The following is a 24198-nucleotide window of genomic DNA, read 5'->3' as shown; positions in this document are numbered from 1 at the left end:
TTTACAAGGCAGCAACATGGTTCTCTTTGCATACTTTTTCCAAATTCGATACTTTTGCCTCGGCTGAGGCGTCTTTTGGGAGAAAGGTTCTTCAACCGGTGGTGCCTTCTGTTTAGGTCCGCCTGCCTTTTTCTCCCTCCCTTTTCATTCTGTGTCCTTTAGCTTGGCTATTGGTTTCCAATAGTAATTGGAATGAAATAGTGGACTCTCCATGCCATAGGAAAGAAAACAAAATTTATGCTTACCTGATAAATTGGGAGAGTGCATGACCCCACCCGTTTTAAATTTTTAATCTGCAGTTTCTCTTGTTAGGTGTATCCAGTCCACGGATCATCCATTACTTGTGGGATATTCTCCTTCCCAACAGGAAGTTGCAAGAGGATCACCCACAGCAGAGCTGCTATATAGCTCCTCCCCTAACTGCCATATCCAGTCATTCTCTTGCAAGCTCTCAACATAGCTGGAGGTAGTTAGAGGAAAGTGGTAAAATATAGTTAGTTTTTTCTTCAATCAAAAGTTTATTGTTTTTAAATGGTACCGGAGTGTACTATTTTATCTCAGGCAGCATTTAGAAGAAGAATCTGCCTGCGTTTTTCTATGATCTTAGCAGAAGTAACTAAGATCCACTGCCGTTCTCACATATGTCTGAGGAGTGAGGTAACTTCAGAGGGAGAATGGCGTGCAGGGTATCCTGCAATAAGGTATGTGCAGTTAAGTTTTTCTAGGGATGGAATTTGCTAGAAAATGCTGCTGATACCGGATTAATGTAAGTTAAAGCCTAAATACAGTGATTTAATAGCGACTAGTATCAGGCTTGCTATCAGATGTATATACTCTGATTAATGTGCAATATAAAACGTTTGCTGGCATGTTTAATCGTTTTTATATATGCTTTGGTGATAAAACTTATTGGGGCCTAGTTTTTTCCACATGGCTGGCTTTATTTTTGCCTAGAAACAGTTTCCTGGGGCTTTCCACTGTTATAGTATAAAAGTTACAGTTGGTGCAGTTAAAATTACAAACTGTGACATTCAGCTTCCCTCAGCAGTCCCCTGCATGCTATAGGACATCTCTGAAGGGCTCAAAAGGCTTCAAAAGTAGGAGCTGTGGCAGTTGTTATGACTGTTTAAAAAACATATTTTTAGTTTTGTTAATCTGTTTTTTGTATTAAGGGGTTAATCATCCATTTGCAAGTGGGTGCAATGCTCTGCTTACTTGTTACATACACTGTAAAAATTTTGTTAGTTTAACTGCCTTTTTTCACTGTTATTTCAAATTTTGGCAAAATTTGTTTCTCTTAAAGGCACAGTAACAAGTTTTTTTTTATATTGCTTGTTAACTTGATTTAAAGTGTTTTCCAAGCTTGCTAGTCTCATTGCTAGTCTGTATAAACATGTCTGACATAGAGGAAACTCCTTGTTCATTATGTTTAAAAGCCATGGTGGAACCCCATAGGAGAATGTGTACTAAATGTATTGATTTCACTTTAAACAATAAAGATCAGCTGTTATCTTTAAAAGAATGATCACCAGAGGATTCTGACGAGGGGGAAGTTATGCCGACTAACTCTCCCCACGTGTCGGACCCTTTGACTCCCGCTCAAGGGACTCACGCTAAAATGGCGCCAAGGACATCAAAGACGCCCATAGCGATTACTTTGCAGGACATGGCGGCAATCATGGATAATACCCTGTCAGCGGTATTAGCCAGACTGCCTGAATTCAGAGGAAAGCGTGATAGCTCTGGGGTTAGACGTAATACAGAGCGCGCAGATGTTTTAAGGCCCATGTCTGATACTGCGTCACAATATGCAGAAGCTGAGGAAGAGCTTCAGTCTGTGGGTGACGTCTCTGACTCGGGGAAACCTGATTCAGATATGTCTACTTTTAAATTTAATCTTGAGAACCTCCGGGTGTTGCTTGGAGAGGTTTTAGCTGCTCTGAATGACTGTGACACAATTGCAGTGCCAGAGAAATTGTGTAGACTGGATAAATACTAGGCGGTGCCGGTGTGTACTGACGTTTTTCCAATACCTAAAAGGTTTACAGAAATTATTACTAAGGAGTGGGACAGACCCGGTGTGCCGTTTTCCCCCTCTCCTATTTTTAGAAAAATGTTTCCAATAGACACCACCACACGGGACTTATGGCAGACGGTCCCTAAGGTGGAGGGAGCAGTTTCTACTTTAGCAAAGCGTACCACTATCCCTGTCGAGGACAGTTGTGCTTTTTCAGATCCAATGGATAAAAAATTAGAAGGTTACCTTAAGAAAATGTTTATTCAACAAGGTTTTATCCTGCAGCCCCTTGCATGCATTGCTCCTGTCACTGCTGCTGCGTCGTTCTGGTATGAGTCTCTGGAAGAGGCCTTTCAGACAGCTACTCCATTGACTGAAATACTTGACAAGCTTAGAACACTTAAGCTAGCTAATTCTTTTGTTTCTGATGCCATTGTTCATTTGACTAAACTAACGGCTAAGAATTCTGGATTCGCCATCCAGGCGTGTAGGGCGCTATGGCTTAAATCTTGGTCAGCTGACGTGACTTCAAAGTCTAAATTACTTAACATTCCCTTCAAGGGGCAGACCCTATTCGGGCCTGGTTTGAAGGAAATTATTGCTGACATTACTGGAGGTAAGGGTCATACCCTTCCTCAGGACAGGGCCAAACCAAGGGCCAAACAGTCTAATTTTCGTGCCTTTTCGAAACTTCAAGGCAGGTGCAGCATCAACTTCCTCTGCTACAAAACAAGAGGAAACTTTTGCGCAATCCAAGCCGGCCTGGAAATCTAACCAGGCCTGGAGCAAAGGCAAGCAGGCCAGAAAGCCTGCTGCTGCCTCTTAGACAGCATGAAGGAACGGCCCCCTATCCGGCAACGGATCTAGTAGGGGGCAGACTTTCTCTCTTCGCCCAGGCGTGGGCAAGAGATGTTCAGGATCCCTGGGCATTGGAGATCATATCTCAGGGATATCTTCTGGACTTCAAAGCTTCCCCCCCACAAGGGAGATTTCACCTTTCGAGATTATCTGTAAACCAGATAAAGAAAGAGGCATTCTTACGCTGTGTGCAAGACCTCCTAATAATGGGAGTGATCCATCCAGTTCCACAGATGGAACAAGGACAGGGATTTTATTCAAATCTGTTTGTGGTTCCCAAAAAAGAGGGAACCTTCAGACCAATTTTGGATCTAAAGATCTTAAACAAATTCCTCAGAGTTCCATCGTTCAAAATGGAAAGTATTCGGACAATCCTACCTATGATCCAGGAGGGTCAGTACATGACCACAGTGGATTTGAAGGATGCTTACCTTCCCATACCGATTCACAAAGATCATCATCGGTTCCTAAGGTTTGCCTTTCTAGACAGGCATTACCAGTTTGTGGCTCTTCCCTTCGGGTTAGCTACAGCCCCAAGAATTTTTACAAAGGTTCTGGGGTTTCTTCTGGCGGTCCTAAGACCACGGGGCATAGCAGTGGCCCCTTATCTAGACGACATCCTGATACAGGCGTCAAACTTCCAAATTGCCAAATCTCATACGGACATAGTGTTGGCATTTCTGAGGTCGCATGGGTGGAAAGTGAACGAGGGAAAGAGTTCTCTATCACCCCTCACAAGGGTTTCCTTCCTAGGAACTCTGATAGATTCTGTAGAAATGAAAATTTACCTGACGGAGTCCAGGTTATCAAAGCTTCTAAATTCCTGCCGTGTTCTTCACTACATTCCGCGCCCTTCGGTGGCTCAGTGCATGGAAGTGATCGGCTTAATGGTAGTGGCGATGGACATAGTGCCATTTGCGCGCCTACATCTCAGACCGCTGCAATTATGCATGCTCAGTCAGTGGAATGGGGATTACACAGATTTGTCCCCTCTGCTAAATCTGGATCAAGAGACCAGAGATTCTCTTCTCTGGTGGCTATCTCGGGTCCATCTGTCCAAAGGTATGACCTTTCGCAGGCCAGATTGGACAATTGTAACAACAGATGCCAGCCTTCTAGGTTGGGGTGCAGTCTGGAATTCCCTAAAGGCTCAGGGATTGTGGACTCAGGAGGAGAAACTCCTCCCAATAAATATTCTGGAGTTAAGAGCAATATTCAATGCTCTTCTAGCTTGGCCTCAGTTAGCAACCCTGAGGTTCATCAGATTTCAGTCGGACAACATCACGACTGTGGCTTACATCAACCATCAAGGGGGGACCAGGAGCTCCCTAGCGATGTTAGAAGTCTCCAAGATAATTCGCTGGGCAGAGACTCACTCTTGCCATCTATCAGTGATCCATATCCCAGGTGTAGAGAACTGGGAGGCGGATTTTCTAAGTCGTCAGACTTTTCATCCGGGGGAGTGGGAACTCCATCCGGAGGTGTTTGCTCAATTGGTTCATCGTTGGGGCACACCAGAATTGGATCTCATGGCGTCTCGCCAGAACGCCAAGCTTCCTTGTTACGGATCCAGGTCCAGGGACCCAGAAGCGACGCTGATAGATGCTCTAGCAGCACCGTGATTCTTCAACCTGGCTTATGTGTTTCCACCGTTTCCTCTGCTCCCTCGACTGATTGCCAAAATCAAACAGGAGAGAGCATCAGTGATCTTGATCGCGCCTGCGTGGCCACGCAGGACCTGGTATGCAGACCTGGTGGACATGTCATCCTTTCCACCTTGGCCTCTGCCTCTGAGACAAGACCTTCTACTACAAGGTCCTTTCAATCATCCAAATCTAATTTCTCTGAGACTGACTGCCTGGAGATTGAACGCTTGATTTTATCAAGGCGTGGCTTCTCCGAGTCAGTCATTGATACCTTAATACAGGCACGAAAGTCTGTAACCAGGAAAATCTACCATAAGATATGGCGCAAATATCTTCATTGGTGTGAATCCAAGAATTACTCATGGAGTAAGGTTAGGATTCCTAGGATATTGTCCTTTCTCCAAGAGGGTTTGGATAAAGAATTATCAGCTAGTTCTTTAAAGGGACAAATTTCTGCTCTGTCTATCCTTTTGCACAAGCGTCTGGCAGAGGTTCCAGACGTCCAGGCATTTTGTCAGGCTTTGGTTAGAATTAAGCTTGTGTTTAAACCTGTTGCTCCTCCATGGAGCTTAAACTTGGTTCTTAAGGTTCTTCAAGGAGTTCCTTTTGAACCCCTTCATTCCATTGATATCAAACTTTTATCTTGGAAAGTTCTGTTTTTGATGGCTATTTCCTCGGCTCGTAGAGTCTCTGAGTTATCAGCTTTACAATGTGATTCTCCTTATCTGATTTTCCATACAGATAAAGTAGTTCTGCGTACAAAACCTGGGTTTTTACCTAAGGTAGTTTCCAACAAGAATATCAATCAAGAGATTGTTGTTCCATCATTGTGTCCTAATCCTTCTTCAAAGAAGGAACGTCTTTTACATAATTTGGACGTAGTCCGTGCTTTAAAGTTTTACTTACAAGCGACTAAAGATTTTCGTCAAACATCTTCCCTGTTTGTTGTTTACTCTGGACAGAGGAGAGGTCAAAAGGCTTCGGCAACCTCTCTTTCTTTTTGGCTTCGGAGCGTAATACGCTTAGCCTATGAGACTGCTGGACAGCAGCCCCCTGAAAGGATTACAGCTCATTCTACTAGAGCTGTGGCTTCCACCTGGGCCTTTAAAAATGAGGCTTCTGTTGAACAGATTTGCAAAGCGGCGACTTGGTCTTCGCTTCATACCTTTTCAAAATTTTACAAATTTGATACTTTTGCTTCTTCGGAGGCTATTTTTGGGAGAAAGGTTCTACAGGCAGTGGTCCCTTCCGTTTAAGTACCTGCCTTGTCCCTCCCTTCATCCGTGTACTTTAGCTTTGGTATTGGTATCCCACAAGTAATGGATGATCCGTGGACTGGATACACCTAACAAGAGAAAACATAATTTATGCTTACCTGATAAATTTATTTCTCTTGTGGTGTATCCAGTCCACGGCCCGCCCTGTCCTTTTAAGGCAGGTCTATATTGTAAACTACAGTCACCACTGCACCCTATGGTTTCTCCTTTCTCGGCTAGTTTCGGTCGAATGACTGGATATGGCAGTTAGGGGAGGAGCTATATAGCAGCTCTGCTGTGGGTGATCCTCTTGCAACTTCCTGTTGGGAAGGAGAATATCCCACAAGTAATGGATAATCCGTGGACTGGATACACCACAAGAGAAATAAATTTATCAGGTAAGCATAAATTATGTTTTTTTTTAGTAAACCTCAGGCACCTCTATACCCTTGTGTTTCTTCTTTTTCCATTTTTCTTCGGCTGAATGACTGGGGATTATGAGTAAGGGAAGTTGCACTTAACAGCTCTGCTGGGGTGCTCTTTGCCTCCTTTGCCTCCTCCTGCTGGCCAGGAGTTGAATATCCCACTAGTAATTAGAATGAAGTCATGGACTCTCCATGCCCGGAAAGAAAGAAATTTATCAGGTAAGCATAAATCTTGTTTCTCTTGTTAAGTGTGTTCAGTCCACGGGTCATCCATTACTTATGGGATATATTCTCCTTCCCAACAGGAAGTTGCAAGAGGATCACCCAAGCAGAGCTGCTATATATCTCCTCCCCTCACATGTCATATCCAGTCATTCTCTTGCAGCCCTCAACAACGAAGGAGGTCGCGAGAGGAGCTGGAGTTTTTACTTAACTATTCTTCAATCAAAAGTTTGTTATTTTAAATGGCACCGGAGTGTGCTGTTTTTTTCTATCTCAGGCAGTATTTGGAAGAAGTAACTGCCTGCGTTTTTTTCTATGATCTTAGCAGGCGTAACTAAGATCCACTGGCTGTTCTCGACATTCTGAGGAGTGGGGTAACTTCAGAAACTGGGAATAGCATGCGGGGTCCTCCGCAAATGAGGTATGTGCAGTACATTATTTTCTGGGAATGGAATTGACTAAGAAAATACTGCTGTTACCGTATGATGTAAGTACAGCCTTAAATGCAGTAGTGGCGACTGGTATCAGGCTGATATTGTATGCGCAATCGAGTTATTTTCTAGGGACTAGAATTTAACTGAGAAAATACTGTTAAAACTGAAATAATACTTAAGCCTTATCTGCAGTGGTAGCGACTGGTAGCAGGCTTAGTGATAACTTTGCATGACATTGGAAAATGTTGTTTTTTAATAAAACGTTTACTGGCATGTTATTCGTTTTTGTGAGGTACTTTGGTGATAAATCTCTTTGTGCATGATTTTTTCCACATGGCTAACATATATTTTCTGCATGGAAACCGTTACATCAGGGCTCCCACTGTTGTAATAGGAGTGGGAGGGACCTTGTTTAAGCACCTTGTTGCGCAGTTAAAATTCTAGCACAGTCTTCCTTCTTCTTCCTCCTTGATCCAGGACGTCTCTAGAGAGCTCAGGGGTCTGCAAAATTCATTTTTGAGGGAGGTAATCAGTCACAGCAGATCTGTGACAGTGTGTTTGACTGTGAAATCTTAATTGATATCCGTTTTATCCGTTTTGGGTATTGAGGGGTTAATCATCCTTTTGCTAATGGGTGCAATCCTCTGCTAATAATACACTTCTTGTTAAGAATTGTTTTAATTATATCTGTATTTTTGAAGCTCTGCAGCGTTTTTATATTGCTTGTAAACTTATTGAAAGTGATTTCCAAGCTTGCTAGTTTCATTGCTAAATCTGTTTAAACATGTCTGATTCAGAGGAAACTGTTTGTTCATCATGTTCAAAAGCCAATGTGGAGCCCAATAGAACGATGTGTACCAATTGTATTGATATTGCTTTGAATAAAAGTCAATCTGTACCGATGGAGAAACTATCACCATACAACGAGGGGGAAGTTATGCCGCCTAACTCTCCTCACGTGTCAGTACCTGCGTCTCCCGCTCGGGAGATGCGTAAGATTGAGGCGCCAAGTACATCAAGGCCCTTACAAATCACTTTACATGATATGGCTAAAGGGATACTAACCCCACATTTTTTTCTTTCATGATTCAGACAGAGCATGCAATTTTAAGCAACTTTCTAATTTACTCCTATGATCAATTTTTCTTTGTTCTCTTGTTATCTTGATTTGAAAAAGCAGTAATAAAAGGTTAGGAGCCGGCCCATTTTTAGTTCAGCACCTTGGTAGAGCTTGCTGACTGGTTTGCTACATTTAGCTACAAATCAGCAAGTGCTACCCAGGTTCTGAACAAAAAATGGTCCGGCTCTAAAGCTTATAGTACTGCTTTTTCAAATTAAGATAGCATGAGAACAAAGAAAAATTGATAATAGGAGTAAATTAGAAAGTTGCTTAAAATCTCATAATCTATCTGAATCATGAAAGAAAAAAAATGGGTTTAGTATCCCTTAATGTTATGAAAGAAGTATTATACAATATGCCCGAATTACGAGGCAAGCGCGATAGCTCTGGGTTAAGGACAGAGCGCGCTGATGACATGAGAGCCATGTCTGATACTGCGTCACAATTTGCAGAACATGAGGACGGTGAGCTTCATTCTGTCGGTGACGGTTCTGATCCGGGGAGACCGGATTCAGAAATTTCTAATTTTAAATTTAAGCTTGAAAACCTCCGCGTGTTACTAGGGGAGGTGTTAGCGGCTCTGAATGATTGCGACACGGTGGCAATCCCAGAGAAATTATGTAGGTTGGATAGATACTATGCGGTACCGGTGTGTACTGACGTTTTTACTATACCAAAGAGGCTTACAGAAATTATTAGTAAGGAGTGGGATAGACCCGGTGTGCCTTTTTCCCCTCCTCCGATATTTAGAAAAATGTTCCCTATAGACGCCACCACACGAGACTTATGGCAGACGGTCCCTAAGGTGGAGGGAGCAGTTTCTACTTTAGCCAAGCGTACCACTATCCCAGTGGAGGATAGCTGTGCTTTCTCAGATCCAATGGATAAAAAATTAGAGGGTTACCTTAAGAAAATGTTTGTTCAACAAGGTTTTATATTACAGCCTCTTGCATGCATTGCGCCTGTCACGGCTGCAGCGGCATTCTGGTTTGAGTCTCTGGAAGAGGCGATTCGCACAGAGCCATTGGATGAGGCTTTGAGAAAAGTTAGAACCTTTAAGCAAGCTAATGCGTTTGTTTCAGATGCCGTAGTACATTTAACCAAACTTACGGCTAAAAATTCCGGATTCGCCATACAGGCGCGCAGAGCGCTCTGGCTTAAATCCTGGTCAGCGGATGTAACTTCCAAATCTAAGCTACTTAACATTCCTTTCAAAGGGCAGACCTTATTCGGGCCCGGCTTGAAGGAAATTATTGCTGACATTACGGGAGGTAAGGGCCACGCCCTTCCTCAGGACAGGGCCAAACCAAAGGCCAAACAGTCTAATTTTCGTGCCTTTCGTAACTTCAAGGCAGGAGCAGCATCGACTTCCTCCGCTCCAAAACAGGAAGGAACTACTGCTCGTTACAGACAGGGTTGGAAAAGCAACCAGTCATGGAACAAGGGCAAGCAGGCCAGAAAGCCTACTCCCGCCCCTAAGACAGCATGAAGACAGGGCCCCCTATCCGGAGACGGATTTAGTGGGGGGCAGACTTTCTCTCTTCGCCCAGGCTTGGGCAAGAGATGTGCAGGATCCCTGGACGTTGAAGATTATATCTCAGGGATACCTTCTGGATTTCAAAACCTCTCCTCCACAAGGGAGGTTCCATCTGTCGAGGTTATCAACAAACCTAGTAAAGATAGAGGCATTTCTACAATGTGTACAAGACCTCTTAATTATGGGAGTGATCCACTCAGTTCCGCGATCGGAACAGGGACAAGGATTTTACTCAAATCTATTTGTGGTTCCCAAAAAAGAGGGAACTTTCAGACCAATCTTGGACTTAAAGATCTTAAACAAATTCCTAAGGGTACCATCGTTCAAGATGGAAACCATTCGAACCATCCTACCCATGATTGAAGAGGGTCAATATATGACCACAGTGGACTTAAAGGATGCTTACCTTCACATACCGATTCACAAAGATCAATATCGGTACCTAAGATTTGCCTTTCTAGACAGGCATTACCAGTTTGTAGCTCTTCCCTTTGGGTTAGCCACGGCCCAGAGAATTTTTACGAAGGTTCTGGGCTCACTTCTGGCGGTACTAAGACCACGAGGCATAGCGGTGGCTCCGTACCTAGACGACATTCTGATACAAGCGTCAAGTTTTCAGAATGCAAAGTCTCATACAGAGATAGTTCTAGCATTTCTGAGGTCGCATGGGTGGAAAGTGAACGTGGAAAAGAGTTCTCTATTACCACTCACAAGGGTTCCTTTTCTAGGGACTCTTATAGATTCTGTAGAGATGAAGATTTACCTGACGGAGTCCAGGTTATCAAAGATTCTCAATGCTTGCCGTGTCCTTCATTCCATTCCAAGCCCATCAGTAGCTCAGTGCATGGAGGTAATCGGCTTAATGGTCGCGGCAATGGACATAGTGCCATTTGCGCGCCTGCATCTCAGACCGCTGCAACTATGCATGCTCAGTCAATGGAACGTTGATTACTCAGATCTGTCCCCTTTGCTAAATCTGGACCAGGAGACCAGAGATTCTCTTCTCTGGTGGTTGTCACCGGTTCATCTGTCCAAAGGAATGACCTTTCGCAGACCAGATTGGACGATTGTAACAATGGATGCCAGCCTTCTAGGCTGGGGAGCAGTCTGGAATTCCCTGAAGGCTCAGGGATCGTGGACTCAGGAGGAGCAACTCCTTCCAATAAACATTCTAGAATTAAGAGCAATATTCAATGCTCTTCTAGCTTGGCCTCAGTTAGCAAAACTGAGGTTCATCAGATTTCAGTCGGACAATATCACGACTGTGGCTTACATCAATCATCAAGGGGGAACCAGGAGTTCCCTAGCGATGTTGGAGGTCTCGAAGATAATTCGCTGGGCAGAGTCTCACTCTTGTCACCTGTCAGCGATTTACATCCCAGGCGTGGAGAACTGGGAGGCGGATTTCCTAAGTCGCCAGACTTTTCATCCGGGAGAGTGGGAACTTCACCCGGAGATATTTGCTCAACTGATTCGTCGTTGGGGCAAACCGGATCTGGATCTCATGGCATCTCGCCAGAACGCGAAGCTTCCTTGTTACGGATCCAGGTCCAGGGACCCGGGAGCGGTGCTGGTAGATGCATTAGCAGCCCCTTGGGTTTTCAACATAGCTTATGTGTTTCCACCATTTCCGTTGCTACCTCGACTGATTGCCAGGATCAAACAGGAGAGGGCATCAGTAATTCTGATAGCGCCTGCGTGGCCATGCAGGACCTGGTATGCAGACCTAGTGGACATGTCGTCCTGCCCACCATGGTCTCTACCTCTGAGGCAGGACCTTCTAATTCAGGGTCCTTTCAACCATCCAAACCTAATTTCTCTGAGGCTGACTGCCTGGAAATTGAACGCTTGATTCTATCAAAGCGTGGGTTTTCGGATTCGGTTATTGATACATTAATACAGGCTAGGAAACCTGTGACCAGAAAAATTTACCATAAGATATGGCGTAAATATTTATATTGGTGCGAATCCAAGAGTTACTCATGGAGTAAGGTTAGGATTCCTAGGATATTGGCTTTTCTACAAGAGGGTTTAGAAAAGGGTTTATCCGCTAGTTCGCTAAAGGGACAGATTTCCGCTCTGTCTATTCTTTTACACAAACGTCTGGCAGAGAATCCAGACGTCCAGGCTTTTTGTCAGGCTTTGGCTAGTATTAAGCCTGTGTTTAAAGCTGTTGCTCCTCCGTGGAGCTTAAACTTGGTTCTTAAAGTTCTTCAGGGTGTTCCGTTTGAACCCCTTCATTCCATTGATATTAAGCTTTTATCTTGGAAAGTTTTGGTTTTGATGGCTATTTCCTCGGCTTGAAGAGTCTCTGAGTTATCTGCCTTACATTGTGATTCTCCTTATCTGATCTTTCATTCATTCAGACAAGGTAGTACTGCGTACTAAACCTGGGTTTTTACCTAAGGTTGTTTCTAACAGGAATATCAATCAAGAGATTGTTGTTCCATCATTATGTCCTAATCCTTCTTCAAAGAAGGAACGTCTTTTGCATAATCTAGACGTGGTCCGTGCTCTGAAGTTCTACTTACAGGCAACTAAAGATTTTAGACAAACTTCTTCTCTGTTTGTCGTTTACTCTGGACAGAGGAGAGGTCAAAAGGCTTCGGCTACCTCTCTCTCTTTTTGGCTTCGTAGCATAATACGTTTAGCCTATGAGACTGCTGGACAGCAGCCTCCTGAAAGAATTACAGCTCATTCCACTAGAGCTGTGGCTTCCACCTGGGCCTTTAAGAATGAGGCCTCTGTTGAACAGATTTGCAAGGCTGCAACTTGGTCTTCACTTCATACTTTTTCCAAATTTTACAAATTAGACACTTTCGCTTCTTCGGAGGCTGGTTTTGGGAGAAAGGTTCTACAGGCAGTGGTTCCTTCTGTTTAATGTTCCTGCCTTGTCCCTCCCATCATCCGTGTACTTAGCTTTGGTATTGGTATCCCATAAGTAATGCATGACCCGTGGACTGAACACACTTAACAAGAGAAAACATAATTTATGCTTACCTGATAAATTTATTTCTCTTGTAGTGTGTTCAGTCCACGGCCCGCCCTGTCTTTTTAAGGCAGGTTCTAAATTTTAAAATTATAACTCCAGTCACCACTGCACTTTATAGTTTCTCCTTTCTCGTCTTGTTTCGGTCGAATGACTGGATATGACATGTGAGGGGAGGAGATATATAGCAGCTCTGCTTGGGTGATCCTCTTGCAACTTCCTGTTGGGAAGGAGAATATATCCCATAAGTAATGGATGACCCGTGGACTGAACACACTACAAGAGAAATAAATTTATCAGGTAAGCATAAATTATGTTTTTTAACTGCAATTGTCTTGGGTTTATTGACTAACATTTGCAGGTCGTTGCAGGGCCACTTACCTAAATGACTCCATAAACTCTGTAAGCAAAATGAACATACTTTATATATAAAAATGTCAATAATTGTGGCATCGAGTGATGCAGGAATTCTGTTCCCTGGCCGAGTGCTGACTAGATGTGCATTAGTTATTGGACAAATGCTAAAATACATTTTTAATTTTTGCTATTTTTCTTTTGTATTCTTCAGAAATACAATAAATGAGCAATACCTTTAATGAGTCTATGAATAAATGAGTGCATGTGACAAAAGTTTATTGATTCCTCTGTCAGCAAATAATTACGTAAGCTTCACTTTTGTTCTTGGCCATTAAACAAAACTGTTAGTCACTTGTAACAGTAGTACTATCTATTACTTTAACTTTATTTAAGTTTAAGCTGCTGTCCAGCTGCTCCTGTGCTGCCCTTGGAAATAATGGGTGAACTGATTTTTTATTAACAAAGGAATTCCAAACATGAATGGGACATGAAATCCAAAATTTATCTTTTATAATTCAGATGGAGCATACAATTTTTAAGAAGTTTCCATTTTACTTGTATTATCAAATAAATATCTAAATAGTTTGTAGTAAATGTCTGGAGCACAACATGGCAGAAACTGTACTGCTGAAGTTTCCTTCCTGTGAATATCAGATAAAATGAAAGAAAAACTTTTTTTTATGACATTTTGTCCAAAACAAATCTTTTGTCAATGCACATGTCAAGTGCTCGACCTATGAGTTCCCAAATTGCGTCTTGACCAGTCCTTGGATATTCTGGTGCCTGTGTTTCAAAAAACCCTTGTTCTATTCCTTGTCTGCTTTCTTTTCCTATGGCATGGAGAGTCTACAAAACATTCTAATTACTAGTGGGATATTCACTTCTGTCCAGCAGGAGGATGCAAAGAGCACCCCAGCAGAGCTGTTAAGTATCAACTCCCTTACCCATATCCCCCAGTCATTCTCTTTGCCTTGATCACGGGGGGATGGCGAAGATGTTGTCGAAAGATTTTAATCCTTTTAATAGGTACTTTCTTTCATGTAATTGGCAAGAGTCCATGAGCTAGTGACGTATGGGATATACAATCCTACCAGGAGGGGCAAAGTTTCCCAAACTTTAAAATGCCTATAAATACACCCTTCACCACACCCACAATTCAGTTTTACAAACTTTGCCTCCTATGGAGGTGGTGAAGTAAGTTTGTGCTTGATTTCTATGATTTCTTCTATGATAAGCGCTTCTAAGTATTTTGAAGCCCAATTCCTCTCAAAGTACAGTGTTTTTCAGAGGGATGTGAAGAGAGTATCGCCTTTTGATGTTATGGTTTTCCTCGTGGGAAAACTTTTCAAAGGTTCTCTGTTATTGGTCGTAGGGATTCATCTCCTACCTCCCTTTTCAGATCGACAATATACTCTTATATACCATTACCTCTGCTGATACTTTTTCAGTACTGGTTTGGCTGTCTGCGATATGTGGATGGGTGTCTTTCGGTAAGTATGTTTTTTTTAATTTAAGACACTCGCAGCTATGGTTTGGCGCTTTATGTATTAATATAAAGTTTTAAATATATGTATTTTACTTATATTTGCCATGAGTCAGGTCTATGTATATTTCCTTTTGCAGATTGTCAGTTTAAGTTTGGGAAGCATGTTTAGGAAGTTATTTGTCTTACCTGGGGTATAGTCCTTTTTTTCAAATTGACTGTTTTTTCTTTCGTGGGCAAAATTAGGGCAAAATGCTGTTATTTATTGCATCATTCTTTGCGCGAAGGTACGTCTCTAGTGGCGCAAGTTCGTCATTTCTGGCATCTTAGTTGACTCCAGGTTTGCCTTGCACGAGTTTGCGTCTGTTATGATGCGAGTTGCTTCATTTCCGGATGTTGTTGGCGCCAAAAAATTTAAACTTCCTTTTGCGTTGTGCGTCATACTTGACGCCAAAAAAATTTAGTTTATTTTTCACCCCACTTCCTATATGCCTCTTGCTGTTTGCATTTTTTCCCATTCCTGAATTTGCCATATAAGGAAATCGTAAATTTTGCTTTAATGTTGTTTTTTCTTTTTTACATTATGCAAGATGTCTCAATCTAATCCTGTCTCATAAGCAACTGTTGGAAACCTGCTGCCTGATCACAGTTCTACCAAAGTTAAGTGTATCTGTTGTAAATTACCTGAGATTATATCTCTAGCTGTAGTATGTTTCAGTTGCCATGATAAGCTTTTGCACGCAGATAATGTTTCCATCAGTACTAGTACAGTTTCTGTTGTTCCTTCAACATCTAATGTACATGATATCCCTGTTGATATGAAAAATTATATTGCTGATGCGATACAGAAGGCTTTGTCTGCTATTCCACCTTCTAATAAACGTAAAAGTTCTTTTAAAACTTCTCATAAATTTGATGAAATTTCTAATGACCAACAACATACTTAAATATCTTCCTCTGATGAGGATCTCTCTGATTCAGAAGATCCTACCTCAGACATTGACACTGACAAATCTACTTATCTTTTCAAGATTGAGTATATTCGTTCCTTATTGAAAGAAGTGTTGTTTACTTTGGATATTGAGGAGTCTAGTCCTCTTGATATCAAAACTAGTAAACATTTAAATTCTGTTTATAAATCTCCTGTGGTTACTCCTAAGGTTTTTCAGTTCCTGATGCTATTTCTGATGTGATTGCTAAAGAAATGGAGTAAGCCTGGTACTTCTTATTATTCCTTTTTCTAGGTTTAAAAAGTTGTATCCTTTGCCAGCGGCTAGATTAGAGTTTTGGGAAAAAGTCCCCAAAGTTGATGGGGCTATTTCTACTCTTGCTAAACGTACTACTATTCCTATGGAAGACAGTACTTCTTTTAAAGATCCTTTAGATAGGAAACTTGAATCTTATCTAAGGAAAGCTTATTTATTTTCTGGCTATCTTCTCAGGCCTGCCATTGCTATGGCCGATGTTGCGGCTGCATCAACCTTTTGGTTGGATAGCTTAGCGCAACAGGAAACAGATTCTGATTTGTCTAGCATTGTTGGTTTGTTTCAACATGCTAATCATTTTCTCTGTAATGCTATTTTTTATATCATCAAAATTGATGTTAAATCTAGGTCTTTAGCTATTTTAGCTAGAAGGGCTTTATGGCTCAAATCTTGAAATGCTGACAGGGTATCTAAGTCTAGATTACTATCTCTTTCTTTCCAAGGTAACAATTTATTTGGTTCTCAGTTGGATTCAATTATGTCAACTATCACCGGAGGGAAAGGAGTTTTTTTTTTGCTTCAGGATAAAAGATCTAAGGGTAAATCTAAAGCTTCTAATCGTTTTCATTCTTTTTGACAGAACAAGGAACAGAAAACCAATCCTTCCCCTAAAGACTCTGGTTCCAATTGGAAACCTTCTTCAAGTTGGAATAAATCCAAACCTTTTAAGAAACCAAAGCCAGCCCCCAAGTCTGCATGAAGGTGCGGCCCTCGATCCAGTTCAGCTGGTGGGGGGCAGATTGAAATTATTCCAAGACATTTAGGCAGATTCTGTTCAAAATCACTGGATTCAGAGTATTGTCTCTCAAGGGTATTGAATAGGATTCAGAGTAAGACCTCCTGTGAGAAGATTTTTTTTCTCTCACATTCCAGCAAATCCGTTGAAGGTTCAGGCTTTTCTGAAGTGTGTTTCAGATCTAGAGCTTTCAGTGGTAATAATACCAGTTCCGTTTCAGGAACAGGGTCTTGGGTTTTATTTGAATCTATTAATTGTCCCAAAGAAAGAAAATTCATTCAGGCCAGTTTTGGATCTGAAGTTTTTGAATTGTTTTGTAAGAGTCCCAACTTTCAAGATTGTGACTATAAGGACTATTTTGTCTTTTGTTCAGCAAGGTCATTATATGTCCACAATAGACTTACAGGATGCATATCTTCACATTCTGATTCATCCAGACCACTGTCAGTTTCTGAGATTCTCTTTTTTAGACAAGCATTACCAATTTGTCGCTCTTTCATTTGGCCTAGCAACAGCTCCAAGGATCTTTTCAAAGGTTCTCGTGCCCTTCTATCTGTAATCAGCGGACAGGGTATTGCGGTGTTTCCTTATTTCGATGATATCTTGGTTCTAGCTCAGTCTTTACCTTTAGCCAGATCTCACACGATTCAACTAGTGTTGTTTCTTCAAAGACATGGTTGGAGGATCAATTTACCAAAGAGTTTCTTGATTCCTCAGACAAGGGTCACCTTTTTAGGTTTCCAGATAGATTCAGTGTCCATGTCTCTGTCCTTCACAGACAAGAGACCAATGAAATTGGTTTCAGCTTGTCGAAACCTTCAGTCTCAATCATTCCCTTCTGTGGCTATGTGCATGGAAGTTTTAGGTCTCATGACTGCAGCATCAGACGCGATCCCCTTTGCTTGTTTTCACATGAGACCTCTACAACTTTGTATGCTGAATCAATGGTGCATGGATTATACACGGATATCACAACTGATATACTTAAATCCAAACTTTCAACTCTCTCTGACTTGGTGTTTAGACCATCATCGTTTAATTCAGGGGGCCTCTTTTGTTCGTCCTACCTGGACTGTGATCACAACAGATGCAAGTCTTTCAGGTTGGGGAGCTGTCTGGGGATCTCTGACAGCACAAGGGGTTTGGAAACCTCAAGATGCGAGGTTACCAATCAATATTTTAGAACTCAGTGCTATTTTCAGGGCTCTTCAGGCTTGGCCTCTGTTAAAGAGAGAACCATTCATTTGTTTTCAGATAGACAATATCACAACTGTGGCATATGTCAATCATCAGGGTGGGACTCGCAGTCCCCTAGCTATGAAAGAAGTATCTTGGATACTTTCTTGGGCAGAATCCAGCTCTTGTCTAATTTCTGCGGTACATATCCCAGGTGTTGACAATTGGGAAGCGGATTATTTCAGCCGTCAGACCTTACATCCAGGGAGTGGTCTCTCCATCCAGATGTATTTTTTCAGATTGTACAGATGTGGGGTCTTCCAGAAATAGATTTGATGGCTTCTCATCTAAACAAGAAACTACCCAGGTACCTGTCTAGGTCCAGGGATCCTTAGGCGGAGATGGTGGATGCTTTAGCAGTTCCATGGTTTTACCAAACTGCTTATATCTATCCGCCTCTAGTTCTTCTTCCAAAAGTGATCTCCAAGATCATTATGGAACAATCGTATGTGTTTCTGATAGCACCAGCGTGGTCTCACAGGTTTTGGTTTGCGGATCTTGTTTGGATGTCCAGTTGCCAACCTTGGCCACTTCTCAAGGGCCCTTTTTCCATCAGGATCTCAAATCGTTAAATTTGAAGGTATGGAAATTGAACGCTTAGTGCTTAGTCATAGAGGTTTCTCTGACTCAGTAATTAATACTATGCTACAGGCTCATAAGTCTGGTTCAAGAAAGATTTATTATCGAGTTTGGAAGACCTATATTTCATGGTGTTCTTCTCATAAATTCTCCTGGCATTGTTTTAGAATTCCTAGATAAAGGTTTGTCTGCAAGTACTTTGAAGGGACAAATCTCTGCTCTTTCGGTTTTATTTCATAGAAAGATTGCTAAGCTTCCTGATATTCACTGTTTTGTTCAGGCTTTAGTTCGTATCAAGCCTGTTATTAAATCAATCTCTCCTCCTTGGAGTCTTAATTTGGTTTTGAAGACTTTGCAGGCTTCTCCTTTTGAGCCTATGCATGCTTTGGATATTAAACTACTTTCTTGGAAAGTGTTTCATTTTGGCTATCTCTTGTGAGTCTCCTTTTCTTATTTTCCATCAGGATTAAGGCTGTTTTGCGGACTTTGTTTAAAAACAACATTAGTAGGGAATTTGTTGTTCCTTCCTTGTGACCTAATCCCAAGAATGCTCTTGAAAGATCTTTGCATTCTTTGGATGTTGTAAGAGCTTTGAAATATTATGTTGAAGCTACTAAAGATTTCAACAAGACTTCTAGGGGTCTATTTAACAAGGGCCGAATGGCCCCTGTTCCCCTTGTTTCTGAGCAAGCCCTCAGGCTCACCGGAAACAGGCGTTAAGAAGCAGCGGTCTTAAGACAAGATGTATGTTGTCGGCATTTATCAATGTGCGGCAGACATGGTTCGCTATAGCGGATCATGTCCGCCCGCACAATGATAAATAGGGGCCCTAGTCTATTTGTTGTCTTCTCTGGTTCTAGGAAAGGGCAGAAAGCTTCTGCCATTTCTTTGGCATCTTGGTTGAAGCTTTTAATTCATCAAACTTATTTGGAGGTGGGACAGTCCCCACCTCAGAGGATCACAGCTCATTCTACTAGATCAGTCTCCACTTCTTGGGATTTTAAGAATGAAGCTTCAGTTGATCAGATTTGCAAACCAGCAACATGGTCTTCTTTGCATACATTTACTAAATGTTTCCATTTTGATGCATTTGCTTCTCCTGAAGCAGTCTTTGGTAGAAAAGTTCTTCAGGCAGCTGTTTCAGTTTGATTCTTCTGCTAATGTTTCAAGTTTGTTTCTTTCTATTTATGAGAAAAACTTATTTTTTGTGGATTTAATTTTTTCAGCGAATTTTTTTTATCCCTCCCTTTCTAGTGACTCTTCTGTGGACTTCCACATCTTGGGTATTTCTATCCCATACGTCACTAGCTCATGGACTCTTGCCAATTACATGAAAAAAACATAATTTATGCAAAAACTTACCTGATGAATTCATTTCTTTCATATTGGCAAGAGTCGATGAGACCCAGATCCTGTCTGATTGGCCCAATCACTTTTGCTGTGCTGCTGTTGGTTTTCGCCCGTTTTTGTTTGGCGCAATTTAAAAAAAAGTTTTTTATATCGGTCATGTGACCGCTCCTTCGGCACTTCCGGTTTTCGGCTTCTCTGTTTAGATCGGAGTTTGCCGCGGTAAGTGTGGAGGCTGCATTTTCTTCTATCTACAGTGGCAAGTGAATTTGGGCTGTTCCGGTAACAAGGAGGTGTTTTTTGCTACCGGGTGTGTCCGGTTTTCTGTGCTAGTGGGATGGCAACTTCTGGGGGGTAAGACCTCAGCAGAGCTGAGGGTTTTAAGTGCTTATTTATGTTTTATTGCTTCATATAAATAAACTTAATTTGGCATTTAAATTTTTTTGTTAATTGTGAACTGTACCCAATTATGGCCACTAATTCTGAAGTTAATTCATTTGAAAAATGCTTATTGTGTTTGGAGACTAAGATAATTCCTCCTGTACAGTTTTGCTCTTAATGTTTAAATAAAACTTTAAAGTTTAGAGATAAGATTCTTCTCCCTGAGCCTCCTGTCTCTCATGATAGTGTTATCCTAGCTACGCCTCAGCTTTCCCCTCAAGCTTCCCAAGTTTCAGATGCAGTGCCCTGCGGTTCTTCTCAACCTCCGGGGGGGGGGGGGGGTTTACCTGGGGATTTTGCTGCGCAGATTACTTCTGCTGTTTCGGCAGCCTTAGCAGCTTTTCCAAAGGTTTCTGGTAAACGAAAGAGGAAATCTAAACATATTGATGCTAGTAAGGCTGACTCCGCTAAAGCTGCGATAGTCAGTTTGTCTCAATTATCTGATGAGGATGATTCTTAAGTGGCTTCTGAGGGGGAATTGTCAGATTCTGATACTGTAGTAACAAATTCTGCAGATTCAGAGGAGATTAATTTCAGATTTAAGTTAGAACAACTTTAGTTCTTTCGAAGGAGGTTCCTGTTACTTTGGAAGAATCTGAATCTGTTGTGGAGAATCCAAAGAGGTCTAGTAAGCTTAATAGGCTATATGATGTACCCTCATCTGTGGAAGTATTTCCAATTCCAGACCGTATGGCAGATATTATAACTCAGGAATGGGATAAACCAGGGATTCCTTTTTCACCGTCCCCTGTTTTTAAAAAATATGTTTCCTGTTGCTGACTCTATTCGTGACTCGTGGTGCATGGTGCCCAAGGTAGAGGGAGCTATCTCTACTCTGGCCAAGGGAAATACTATTCCTATTGAATATAGTTGTTCTTTCAAGGATCCCATGAATAAGAAGCTTGAGGCTTTTTTGAAGAAGATGTACATTCATCAGGGATTACAGTGGCAACCTGTTGCTAGTATTGCTACAGTTGCTGAGGCAGTATCTTATTCGTGCAATGATTTATCTAATCTTATCCTAAAATAGACTACTATAGAGGAGATCCAAGACAGGATCAAGCCTCTCAAGCTAGCCTATACCTTTATTAGTGATGCCAACATGCAAGTTCTTAGGTTGGGTGCTAAGATTTCTGGTTTTACTGTTTTAGTTTGCATAGCTCTCTGGTTAAAATCTTGGTCTGCAGATGTTACATCCAAGTCCAAGCTTTTATCTCTGCCTTATAATAGAATAGAAATTATTTCTGACATTACAGGTGGAAAGGGTTTTCCTACCACAGGATAAAAAGAATAAACCTAAGGGTCCCCAGAATTCAAATTTTCGTTCCTTTCTTAACTTTAAGGGACAGAAGTCTTCCTCTTCCAAGTCGGATCAATCCAAGTCTTCTTGGAGGTCCAGTCAGCCTTGGAATAGGGAGAAGCAAGCTAAGAAGCCTTCTGTTGATTCTAAATCAACATGAAGGCGCTGCCCGACCCTGTAGTGGATCAAGTGGGGGGCATGCTTTCTTTTTTTCATCTAGCAAGATCTCATACCGTGATCTTGTTGTCTATTCTACTTTCCCACGGGTGGAAAGTGAATCTGGGAAAGAGTTCCCTTGTTCCAGATACAAGAGTTTGTTTCTTGGGAGCAATGATAGATTTCCTGTCCATGAAGATCTTTCTGATGGACGTCAGAAAATCCAAGCTTCATGTTTTTTTTTGCCTGTCTCTCCAGTCTGCTATTCGTCCATCTGTGGCTCAATGCATGAAGGTGATTGGACTGATGGTTGCCTCCATGGACATCATTCCTTTTGCTCGGTTCCATCTGAGACATCTGCAGCTATGCATGCTCAATCAATGGAACAAGGACCACTCAGATCTCTTGCAGAAGATCAGTTTGGATTCCCCAACAAGAGTCTCACTCTCATGGTGGGTTTCACAGGACCATTTGTCTCAGGGCACATGCTTCCTGATGCCTTCCTGGGTGATTGTGACCACGAACCAGAGCAGTTTGGGGTTTCGTAAAGACACAGGGTCTGGGGACTCCAGAGGAGTAGTCTCTTCCAATAAACATCTTGGAGTTGAGAGCAATTTTCAATGCTTTAATAGCTTGGCCTCAACTAGCTTTTGTCCGATTTATCAGATTTCAGTCGGACAACATAACCTTGGTGGCCTACATCAATCACCAGGGAGGAACTCTGAGTTCCTTGGCAATGAAGGAGGTGACATTCTCCAGTGGGTGGAGTCTCACGATTGCCATCTTTCTGCCATCCACATACCAGGGGTGGACAACTGGGAGGCGGATTTTCTAAGCAGGCAGACTTTTCATCCCGGAGAGTGGGCTCTCCACCCAGAAGTTTTCACAATGATAATTCTCAGGTGGGGGGGGAGGTTCCGTAGTTGGATCTGATGGCGTCTCGTCAAAACACCAAGCTTCTAAAGTATGGTTCAAGGTCAAGAGATCCTCAAGATGTTCTGGTAGATGCTCTAACGGTTCCTTGGAGCTTCAATCTAGCATACCTGTTTCCTCTGTTTGCATTGCTTCCACAAGTAATTGCTCGCATCAAACAGGAGAGAGTTTCTGTTATTCTAATAGCTCCTGCATGGCCTCGCAGGATCTGGTTAACGGATCTGGTGATGATGTCATCTCTTCCGCCATGGAGGTTACCTTTCAGGAAGGACTTTCTACTTCAGGGTCCCTTTCTTCATCCAAATCTGGTTTCTCTGAAGCTGACTGCTTAGAGAATGAACGTCTAAGTTTGGCTATATGTGGCTTCTCTGAGAAAGTCATAGATACTATGCTTAAGGCTCGTAAACTGGTTACTCACAGAATTTACCATAAGGTATGGTGTAAATACCTTCATTGGTGTGATTCAAAAGATTTTTCTTGGAGCAAAGTAAGGGTTCCTCGAATTTTGGCTTTTCTTCAGGAGGGCCTGGAGATGGTCCCCAAGGCAGAACATGCTGTGATTTGAGATGTTATCGCAGAAAAAGCAGCATGTCTGCAGAAAGAACGGGACACATGCAAGGACTGTTGGCTCTTTCGCTTTTTCCTTTTTTCTTTAACAGTGCATCCAGAACAAAGTGCTGTTTGAAGAGAACAGTCAAATATGCAGCAGCAAAGCAGCAGTGCATTTATTGTTGACTGGCTCTCAGATTTTTTCACAAGACATTTAACAAACGTAACTAAATGTCGTCTTTTTCTTTGCAGCTAAATTATAAAACTTAAAAAATTGCTTTATTCTCCAATTAAACTACACATTACAATTTTGAAATGGTACTTTAGTGTAACTGCCTAGTTTAAAATTTTATTTCAAAATGCTCTGCAGAAATATTTTCACTAAAAAGATCTCATTGCAGAAAGTGGAGAAAAGTTCTGCCTCTGGGGAGATAGGTTTGTCAGTCAGTACTTTGAAGGGTCAGATTTCTGCTCTGTCTATTCTTCCGCATAAACAGCTGGCGGTTCTGCCAAATGTTCAATCTTTTGTTCAGGCCTTGGTCAGAATCTGTTGCTCCTCCATGGAGTCTTAACCTTGTTCTTAGAGTTTTGCAGCAGGCTCCGTTTGAGCCGATGCATTCTGTTAGTATTAAATTACTATCTTGGCAGGTTTTGTTTCTTCCTGGTATTTCTTCTGCTCACAGAGTTTCCGAACTTTCAGCTCTGAAGTGTGATTCCCCTTACCTTATTTTTCATGATGATAATGCGGTCCTTTGTACTAAGCTGAGGTTTCTCCCTAAGGTAGTGTCAGATCGCAATATTAATCAGGAAATTGTTGTTCCTTCTTTTGTCCTAACCCTTCTTCCCAGAAGGAGACGTCTTTTGCATAACTTGGATGTTGTGCATGCTCTTAAATTTTACTTTCAAGCAACTAAAGATTTTCGGTAGACTTCTGCCCTGTTTATTGTTTTCTCTGGTAAGCGTAGGGGTCAGAAGGCCACTTCTACCACTCTTTCTCTCTGGTTGAGAAATGTTATCTGTTTAGCTTATGAGACAGCTGGACAGCAGCCTCCTGAGAGAATTACGGCTCATTCCACTAGAGCTGTTTCATCTTTATGGGCTTACAAAAATGAAGCTTCTGTGGATCAAATCTGTAAGGTGGCAACTTGGTCCTCTCTGCATACTTTTTCCAAATTCTACAAATTTGATACTTTTGCTTCAGCTGAGGCTTCTTTTGGGAGAAAGGTTCTTCAAGCGGTGGTGCCTTCAGTTTAGGTCCGCCTGTCTTGTTCTCCCTCCCTATTCATTCTGTGTCCTCTAGCTTGGGTATTGA

Source organism: Bombina bombina, chromosome 12 (assembly GCF_027579735.1).
Source record: "Bombina bombina isolate aBomBom1 chromosome 12, aBomBom1.pri, whole genome shotgun sequence".
Taxonomy (NCBI): Eukaryota; Metazoa; Chordata; class Amphibia; order Anura; family Bombinatoridae; genus Bombina; species Bombina bombina.
Note: the sequence above shows the minus strand (reverse complement) of the source record.